Raw genomic sequence first — 10,633 nt, 5'->3', positions numbered from 1 at the left:
CAAGGTACCAGTGTCTTGATGTGATTTCTCTCCCTCCATTCTTTTTTAAAAATACATTTTTCACATATAGTAATTTAAAATACAATAGGGTGAAGGAAGTCAAAACTTTATGTTATTTATATTTATGTGGTGTAAATGTTTAAGTTTTGTTGGTTGTAACTTTTATTGTCTTTACCTATTTTTAAATTTCTTTTTATTGCTGTATATTGTTTTTGTTTTGTTTTGTTTTTCTGTTGTTGTTGTTGTTGTTCTGATGTACCAATAAAATCTATAATAAATAAATAAATACAATACAAATAGGCATCAACAAAAGTCTGTTATTTATTGGAAAAAGGCACAACAGCTTAGAAGAAGAAGAGTTTGGATTTGATATCCCACTTTATCACTACCCGAAGGAGTCTCGAAGTGGCTAACATTCTCCTTTCCCTTCCTCCCCCAGAACAAACACTCTGTGAGGTGAGTGAGGCTGAGAGACTTCAGAGAAGTGTGACTGGCCCAAGGTCACCCAGCAGCTGCATGTGGAGAAGCGGAGAAGCGAACCCGGTTCCCCAGATTATGAGTCTACCGCTCTTAACCACTACACTACACTGGCTCTTAGAGTTGGAGACACAACTTAGAACTAGTTTAAATTGCATATTAAAGTGTCCAGAAGTTTACGTGGATCTGCAAAGGTTGTCTTGATTGATCATCACATCTCATCTAGGAATGAATGGATTCCAGGTGTTCCAAAGGACACACCTCGCCTCTGACTCCCCTGACCTGGCAGGTCAATTTCTCAGCCTGAGCAATGGACCACAGCTGAGCATACCAGTAGATATCTACTGACAGGTTTCAGAATGCCAACACGTAGTAATTTATTCCTAGAGCATAGGTGATTCAAGCAGTGGCTCCAATACCACATGTGGCCCCAGGCCTAATTTAATCTGGGTGGCAAGCATGGAAAAATGGGGGGGGAGGTAGCAGAATAATAGAAACTGGGGTGACTCTACCCAACTTTGACTCTGACGACACCCACCTTTGGCCCTGAGCCCTCTCACGGCTGACACAGTGCCAGATTTACATATAAGCTAAACAAGCTATAGCTTAGGGCCCCACTCTCTTGTGGGCCCCCCAAAAAAATTAAAGGGAAAAAAAACCTGGGTGTACATTTCCAAAATATAAGTTAAAAAACAAATAAAATAAAACCTACATACAGCAACAGTGTTTTGTGTTGTGTAGGCTTCGATGATGTATGTAATGGGCCCCACCTGCTAGCCTTTTCCCTAAAATATCGCTGGTTTGCTCATTTCTATATCAATTACTTTTATAAAATACATATTTTGTTATGTGCAAATGGTGTTAGATATCTGTTTGGTCCATAAAATACCATGTAGCATATATTCAACAGAAAAAACAGTGACAATTTGTTGTTGACAAAGGACAGCTGGACACCAGTAGGTTAGGGCTTCATCAAACCTAAACCTGGTCCTGGGCTGACATGCACCCCTTACCCAATAGATCGTCCCTGAATGAATGTGACACTCAACATAACAACAGTTGCCTAACCCTGTCCTGCAGTGAGGGCAGAAAACATGGTCCTCAGTGCTGATTGGCTCCTTACTGATGCTACCAGTGGTGTGTAAAACTCTGGGGGAAAGTCCACTGTAGCTGAATGAAGGGATCCTAAAATATAGTTTCAAGCAGTTGGAGAATTTTTTTTCTACATGCTCAAGGAGGAAGTACCCCAAAAGGAAGGGAAAGGCAAGCTGTACAAAATGCACTTTAAAAGCCATGAATGTTCAGTTGGCTCATACATTGTGATTTGGAAGATGGAGGAAACCAAGCAAGGGATTTGTTTCTGTTAAGCAGCAATAGTGTTTACAGATGTCAGGCATATCAATAGTGCTGGCAACATTGAGAATGCACATAATATACAGGGCTGAATATTATATTGGTGGCCAAAAAGGTAAATGTGATTATCAAAAAATGTAAGGCAACTGAATGATATCCTTGGAATGCCATATTGCAAGACAGTGAAATTTGCTGCACACCTCAGTAACTCAGCCTTGTAAGCACCCATTCACTAAAAGTACAACAGATTTGTGGAATTATATTTTTTAAAAAAACTTTAAAAAAAATAAAGCCATGAAACGATGTAATTAGATGCAAATATGTAAAAGGAGGTCGTGTTGTAAAAGCCAAATCCTTAGCAGTAAAAAGAAATGGGACTGAAAAGCACAAGGAGGATGATTGGCCATGATGCCTGGGGTTAATGGGAGCTGGAGTTCAAGAACATTTAGAGAGCACCAGGTTAAGGATAACTGCATGCACATCCTTGCACACAAAATAAGCATTGTTTTAAAGATGTGTGTGCATAAGGAGAGCCCTGCTGGATCAGGCCTAAGCACTGTGCTACCCACAATGGACAGCCAAATGCTTCTGGAAAGCCTTCAATAAGGCATGGAGGCAGTAGCCTCCTGCGGCTTCTTTCCCTTAACTGGTGCTGAGCTGCAGCATGCAGCCTCCAGGACTTGTAGCCATGGGTTTTTCCTCCATGGATTTGTCTATCCTGTTTTAAGGCTAATCCATCACTGATGCCACAAATCCTTTTACAGACAGTGGTATATAAGCTTCCAAGTCATCTACAGTACTAAATTCTTTTTCCTGCACCCATAAAAAAAATCAATGCGATATTCTTTCCAAATGACCAACTGACCTTCGTGTTCTGACTTTCCACTATAAAAGACATCTTGAACATTTCTATATTTCCCCACTTGTGGCATCTCTCTTCCTCCCTCCCTCCCTCCTTCTCCCTCCCTCTCTCCCTCTCTATAAAAATAATTACCTGCTGCTATTTTTTAAAAAAGAAAATCTGTTAGTGTTCACACCTAGAGATGATGATAACAATGTTTAGCTTTGTTAGCGAAACAGCAAAGAATACAATGTACATTTCCAGCAGCAAATAAGCCATATGTGCTTTTTAAAAGGGTGAACTGAACTTGATTTTCCAAGATCATGAAGTTATTCTTTTTAATAGGAGTCCTTCTTGTTTTCCTCAGATTATGGTGAAGCTTATTGCTAAATTGTGTGCTTACATGGCCATGGGTGAGAATTTAACACACTGGTAGGTTATGTCACTGCTGTCAGAGACTGTAGCTGGCATCAAATCAACATTCATTTCTTAGGTCCCAAAAAAGTGTTACATGCAGTTATAAACATTTGAAATGCCAGGCATAGGCTCACCATACAGATTTGGACCATGATGGGAGGGGGCTTTAATCCTTTGCCACCCTGCTGTGGTGCTGACCTGGATCCTTCCAACACCAGCTGCTACTTAAACCTTAAAAAACAACCATTCATTGCATTGCTAATTGCACGAATGGTGTCCCATTTACTTCTGGCCCTCGCTCTCCTGTTCTGTCATTGCAAATTCCACCCTGAAGCATTGGAGGAATTAAGCATTATGCACTGAACATGCTTTCCTTGGGTTTACTCAGAAGTCAGACTAAAAATAGCATCCCTGTTGGGACAACTATCAGCACTGAAAGCTTTTATTTAAGCATCAACCTAACCAGAGGCTTCATTTAAGCTTCACTCCAGAGGATCATTAGCATACCATTCACAGTCATTTGTCTGCTAGGATGATGCCAGGATGATTGAAAACTACAGTAGCTGGTCCTGAAGTGAAGTGTTTAGCTAGGGCTAGTTATGGAATTAAACACCATTTGGAAAGAATTTAAAGGCTATTTGGCACACACTGAATCTCCAAGTGTGTCCAAAACAAGGGAAAGAGCACCCAGGTAACATTCATTTCATTGCTGTTGCTGACTTTACTTTGCTCAAAGTAGTTGTGCAAACTGATTTTTGCTCAAAGTAGTTGTGCAAACTGATTTCAGAAGAACCAGAAAACATTGCAGGTTCAATTTTCTGCAGCCAACCAGGAACTTGTGCAGGAAGCAGCCAACCAGGAACTTGTACAATTCTGCAATGTATCTCTCAACTGCCCTCAGGAGCATGAAGAGGGGAAGAGTGTCTATATGTTCTTCTTCTTTTTACTGCCCATACATGAGTATTTGCGCTCATGAGGCTATCATAAACATCATGCACGACCCCACATTCAACACAGCAAGTGCTGGCTTCATTTTCAGCTGGTGCATATCCTGTATCTTCCTGCAGATATATCATGACATCTCAGACCACAAACATTCTGATTTAGGGCAGATCCATGCTATACATTTCAAGCACGCAACTCCTCACCCCGCAATAATCCTTGGAATTGTAGTTTGTTAAGGCTACTGGGAATAGGAAAATAAGCAAGCAGAACCCAAGCCTAAGAGCCCTCTCCCCTCCTGGGGTTTCCAGTAACTGGTATTCAGAAGCATTGCTGCCTCCAACTGTGGCGGCAGAACATAACCATCATGTGGCCAGTTGCTGTGCAGCAGCAGAAGTGCGGAGAAGGGCAATCTCACAAAAAAATTACTGACCTGGGGAATAAAGGCTGCTGGACATGCATGTTCACAGGCATGCGAAACAGCACTCCGAGCCACTGCAAAACATTTTCTTAGAGTCGCCACCTCAGGGCAATGTCAGTTTTGGAGAGGTTGGTGAGATATCAAGAGGATAAATTAATTCCTGGGGGGCTTCTCCCACCCTTCTTTTTTTTCAAAAAAAGAAAAGAAATATCTTATGTATTTGCATAAGCTACTCACATCCTCAGGATGGAGCTAGATACAAATTGGAAGGAAGGGTAAGATGAGTAAATCTGGCACCAAATGTCCCCTTCACTTTGAGCAAGAGTAGCTTCCTTCCTTCCTTTTTCTACCTACCTACCTACCTGCCTTTCCTTGTCATTGCAAGAGGAGCTACTTACCTGGTTAGCAGCACCTGATGAGCTCCTGTTCAGACTCAATTTGTAGGGGCTTTGATGACATTTATAAAAATGCTGTTAATTGCTGCAGAGGATTCCTATATGCCTCATACTCTTCACCTTTTTGACAGCAGTGAGATTTCCCTCCTCACAAAATTGATGGAAACAATACTGATCTCTGCTATCCCAATGTTAAATGGAACATTATTCATAGCTGCTGGTAGGGAAGAGGAAAGGCCAGATTCCACAATGCAAATGCTCCAAGGTACAAACATAGCTCATTGTTGCTTGAGCCTATTATTATTATTATTATTTCACAGAATCTTAGAATTGTAGAGTTGGAAGGGATCCCAAGGGTCATCTAGTCCCACCCTCTGCAATTCAGGAATCACAGCTAAATAAATAAACTAATTACATTTATTAGTTGCCTTTTTGCCATGGAAACACAAAATGACTTACAACAATTTAAGCAGAAGACACAAGTACATCAAAACATTCCACCCATTCAAAAAGGCCAAAGATAGTTAAAGGGTCTGGATAGGAATAACTTAGATCTATCAATTTTGATGTGTCTGCTCTGAGAAGGATGCAGCTGTAGACAACCCTCATAACAACATAAGAATAGCCTACTGGAGCAGGCGCATGTAGCCCAGTATCCTGTACTACAGTGGCAAGCAGGATCTGAGCACAAGAGCACACCCCCTCCCCTCCCCCCGGTCATGTGACTTCCAGCAACTGATACTCAGTTTACACTACAGTCCTTCATCCTGCCGGGTGAATCACCCCCTAAATGTATTTTTCAAAATTAAAACACTTTCAATCAACTGAATGCACCTAGAAAGATAATAACAACCGTGGTAGGATTGCAACCTGAGATGCTGCTAACCATTTTATAATTCCCATGGTACCTGATGCTTAGCTTTGCTCTTCATCTCTCTCCCTCTCTCCCTCTCTCCAAACGAGTGCATTTCTTGACAGTTTGGTAATTTAGAGAAGGCTTTATCTTTATTCAACAGAAAGCAGACCTCAAGGGAGCAGGGGGTGGGGGGAGTAACCCATTGATTAAGTAAATAGCTTGCAGAGATATACATGTGAATGAGAACAGCGGCAATAACCATTCTGTGCTGAGATGTGCTGGGAAGTGCAGACAGCTAGAAGGACCTCCTAGCATTATTCTTTGCTCTCGGTGCCTGTCGTTTTCATAGTCCTGACCTCACGTGAGGGGTCTTCTCTTTAATTTCATCTAGGATTGCTTTCAATATGACATCATAATCATGAAGCTATTGAGATGACATCATAAAGCAAGGGATGGCAGTTTTATCTCTCTTGAAAGTAACAGCGCTGCCTTACCCACACAGTGGGAAATTGTCTGGATGACATTTAAGCTCTCTTGAAACCTTTCAGTGAAAAAATGTGTGTATATATGGAGCAGTGTACTATTGTGTAGTGGTTAAAGTGTCAAGATTAGGACCTGGGAGACCAGGGTTCAAATCTGCACTTGGCAATAAGGCTCCCTGGGTGACCTTGGGCCAGTCACTGTCTCTCAGCCTAAGCTACCTCATACACCTCATTAGGCTTCTTGGATAAATAGGGGAGATGGAATGACTGTGTTCACATATGTGTTTCCTTTGTCCTCCAGTTCAACACTTTGTCTGCCTACCCTAAACTTCTCCAACACTGAGCCATCAGTAATGTCTTGGACTACAATCAGGATGGGTGATGGGAGAGGCAGCCCAACAATATTTAGGAAGCAAAAGTTGGGGAAGTTGGCTACCCTATGGACTACTCTCATGGCTTTCCCACAAGACATCTTGGGAGCTGTAATTCAATGACTGTTTTGAGAATTCTCTTTTGGAAACCATAGCAGATGCAGAAACATCATAGTTATGTACCATTTCTATGAAGTACCTACATTTTAGTGCATTGGGGATCATAAGAGCGGACAATATTCATGTCTCATTTCATTTACCTTCAAAACTTGTGAGGTTAGGTTGGGCTTATGGGAACAGTATGTTTTATGGCCGAGTAGTGGATTTGCACCCAGAGTCTCCAACATCTATAAGTCCACCATCACATATATAATCTCCAGGCATAGTTCGAGAATTAGATCTGAACCTTGTAAATTATGGCACATACTATGGTCAATGTGCATATAGCCTTCTGGTTGTTACAGTGCCTGCAATGGAGAGGAAGAGAAAATGCTAGTCAAAAAAATTAGACCAGTGTCCAACTGCTTTGCTCATTTTTGGCATTTCCTTCCTCTTGTGCTAAATGCAATCATGAAGTCATTATTTGTTTTCCCCAGAGGGAGTTATTGTGCTTACGAACAGTTATTTTAATTTGAATAAATCTGCTCTTTTGCCAGAGTGGTTTAGCAATCTGGGAATTGTTGCTCGGTGAGAGGAACAGGGACCTCCTAACAACCCTCAACAAACTACACTTCCCATGATTCTTTGGAAGAAGCCATGACTGCTCAAAGTGGTATCATAGTGCTTTAAATGTATAGTGTGGATGTGGTCTAAGCTATCAACCACCCTGTGGCCTTTTTGAATCATACAAACTCATTCTCCATTATCACTAACTGAAACAAAGTGAAAGCATATGAAACAGGGTTTGTTCCCATTTATCCTTTGTCCCTTCCATTGACTCTTCCATTCTTCCCCTCTCTCTGTTGCTTGTTAGCCTTTCCCCTCTATTATTTCCTTTTAAGCTGCTGACTCACCATACTGTCAGCATTAAATCTGCAGGTTCTTCTGATCCAGGAACTGTTGCTTTCCCCTGTGTAACACTGGATAGATACATGTACATGTATGTACATTGTTGGTACTATTATATGAATAAGCAAACAAACCACCAAATCGCACAATCACCCCTCCCACATCCCTACACACCTCACTAACAATTGCACTATCTGGGTGTAAGAACCCCCTCCTCTCCTTTTCCCATCTAGATGGCTGACAGTGATGTGTGATTGGATAGCTGGCTCCTAGCAGAGGCCAAAGTGAATGAGAAAAGAGTGATCTGCCTTTTAAAGGTCTGGCGTTATACAGCACCTGTCAGATGGCATTACCTTTGCGCTTCTTAAGAGAAAGTCACAGAGCAGCCTATTGTTCACATTGCAGCTTGTTTAACTCCTTCAGCAGCTGAGAAAGCAGGCATTTTGCTTCCTTGCTTGTCTCTCCTTCTCTTTAATTTTCCGGGGACTGAGTCAGTGGCACTTCATGACCCAATTGCTCTAAGGGTATAGGAATCTACACACACACACACACACACCCTTCCACCATGCACAGAAGATGAGGTGTGAAGAGAGGTTTGTGTGCATGCAGTGATATTTGTATTCACAGAATCATAGAATTGCTGGATTGGTCAGGCAGGGCTCCATTCTCCTTCAGTTGATTAAGATCCTGTGCCCCAAAATGTCTCCAAATATGTTATTGTTGGAGCAAGTGTTCTGCTTGGAACTATCCAAGGTCCTGAAATGTTAGCTCCATCCCAATTGATGCCTGAACCACTACCTGCCTGAACCACCCTCAAACTTCTATTGAGTCCCATGTTCAAGGATGAAGGTTCTCGGAAGCTGGGGAAGTCATCTGGTAACCAAGAAGAATGTAGCCAGAGGTTCTAGAAGATTGCTTGGTGATTCACAAGCTTTCTGGCTCAGCGGATCACCCACTTTCTGATCTACAGATGAAGTTCTGGTTGGTCTGAAATTGCAAGGAGTTCCTCCCTCTTGCTAGCAGGCTTAAGAACATAGGAACATAAGCAAAGCCAGTTAGATAAGGCCAAAGGGGGCCCATCTAGTCCAGCATCCTATTCCCATAAGGACCAGTCAGAAACACAGGATTTGAACACAAGAGCACTCTCCCCTCCTATGGTTTCCAGCAACTGGTATTCAGAAGCATTAACACCAAAGTGACATATTAATATTTGAATGTAGACAGGGGCAGGTTTAGGGGCAGTCTCCCCAAGCTGGGTGGGTAGGTGAAAACACACCTGAAATAAAATGGGGAGCATATTTGCTTGCAAGGTAGAGGAATTGAATCATTCATTCCAACTTTCTTCACACAACACTGAGGTTAATGTTAATTAATTTAGATGAGATCCCTAGTAAAAGTCAAAAGGGAGGTCATTTGTAGAGGTTTCATATTGGTGTCAAAACGTCTTACTCCAGCCCCAAATCTTCACTTATGTATTCATCCAGAGTTGCATTCCCCCTGCTCTCAATCTCTCTCCAAATGATCTGATGACCATTAGCAAATCACTTTGCCATGTGTGGAATATTACTCTTTTGTGGACCATCATATCTCAGAAAGACATTAAAATATGCCCTGATTACTGACTGCGCTGATTATTATAAATCTTTATTTCCACATTCCTGAGGAGGGAAGTTGCTTTTGTGGGTACAATTTATTCAAAACTGTAGGAGCCAAGGGCTTCTCTCTGGAACTTAAAAATATAATTGAGAGCATGGGAGCCTCTTGGAAAGAAATAGAAAACTCATCTTCGGATCCTTTTGATCCTTTCGCCTTGCATGAGGGGAAGCCTTGTCATATGTTAAATTTGCTCTTATATTTAAACTTTTCCATCCTGCACTGAGAGCATCTTTGAAAGAACTCTTTCCTGTCTGGTTCCACAGTGGTTCATGGTTTACGGATCCAGAGACCACAATATGATGGGCCTGGGCTCTCTGGCTGAGGCCTCGTCATATTGCAGGGACTGGGTCAGTCTCAAGAATTTCTGTCTCCATCCTCCATGATCTGACAGTTCTGGTTGGCACCTCTTAGTCTGAGCCAAAGACCAGGCTGGTGTTCATAGCAGAGGTCCTGACCAGTGGTGTGATGGAAGGGAAATAGTGGAGAGCAGAGCTCTAGGACCTCTTTCAGTGCAAGAGCAATGATGTCATTTCCTGGAGCGTCAGGGCAACTGGTGGGTTCCCTTTACACTAACAAGTGAATGAGATGATATTTGGGCTTCTGTGTTTGTGACAGATTAGCATAGAGCAAGCTAACAATGGCATAGGAACCTACACAGAGCCAGGGAATTAGTCTGTCTAGCTCAGCAACTGGCAGCAGAGGAAAATTTCTCTCCCTTTCTCCTAACACTAGAACTCATTGAAGCTGAATGTTGGAAGACTCGGGACAGATAAAAGAAAGTCCTTCTTCACACAGTGCATAGTTATATTATAGAACTTGCTCTCACAGGAGATAGTGATGGTTGCCAGCATAGATGACTTTAAAAGAGTATTAGACAAATTCATGGAGGAGGGAGCTGTCTCAATTTACCACTATACCACTATTCCTGACATTCTAACAAAAGCATAGAATACAAGGAAGGACAGTGATCGTAAAAATACCCTGAACGCCTACTTATTTTTGGTCTACATATTGGGTTGGCTTGAGTATGATGCTAATATGTCATATTGTAAGAGCACAAGAATGTAATAATATATATATATTTCTTTACTGCCCTTCATCTGATAATCACAGGGCAGTTTGCAATATAATAGGGCTGCCATACATCCGGGGTTTAAAAGGCGGAAATGATGTCCGGGGGGGGGGGGTGTTTCCAAAAGGCAGCACTTTGTCCTGGATCTCAGACAAAATTGTGTTTTTCTGGCGTTTTTGTAAAAAAAAAAAAAGGCTCAACAATTTTGGGGGTATCCTGGTTTTTACCTTTTGAAATATGGCAACCCTACAATATAAATTCACAAAAATGCACAACATAGTAACAAACAAAAACAAAAACCCTCTCCCACACACATAAACAATTTAAAAGGCCTTAGGATTG

At 41.8% G+C, this 10,633-nt stretch overlaps 1 long non-coding RNA gene across 1 annotated transcript; it reads left to right on the top strand.

The window, feature by feature from the left end:
* Nucleotides 1-6,186: 6,186 nt before the first annotated feature.
* On the top strand, nt 6,187-6,727 carry LOC128418958 (uncharacterized). Its single transcript, XR_008331792.1, has 2 exons — nt 6,187-6,259; nt 6,486-6,727. It is a non-coding gene; the product is annotated as an uncharacterized LOC128418958 (long non-coding RNA).
* The last annotated feature ends 3,906 nt before the right edge of the window (nt 6,728-10,633 follow it).

This window comes from Podarcis raffonei, chromosome 8 (genome assembly GCF_027172205.1).
Source record: "Podarcis raffonei isolate rPodRaf1 chromosome 8, rPodRaf1.pri, whole genome shotgun sequence".
NCBI classification, from domain to species: Eukaryota; Metazoa; Chordata; class Lepidosauria; order Squamata; family Lacertidae; genus Podarcis; species Podarcis raffonei.
The sequence above is the reverse complement of the archived record's forward strand: the minus strand, read 5'-3'. Positions and strand labels throughout refer to the sequence as shown.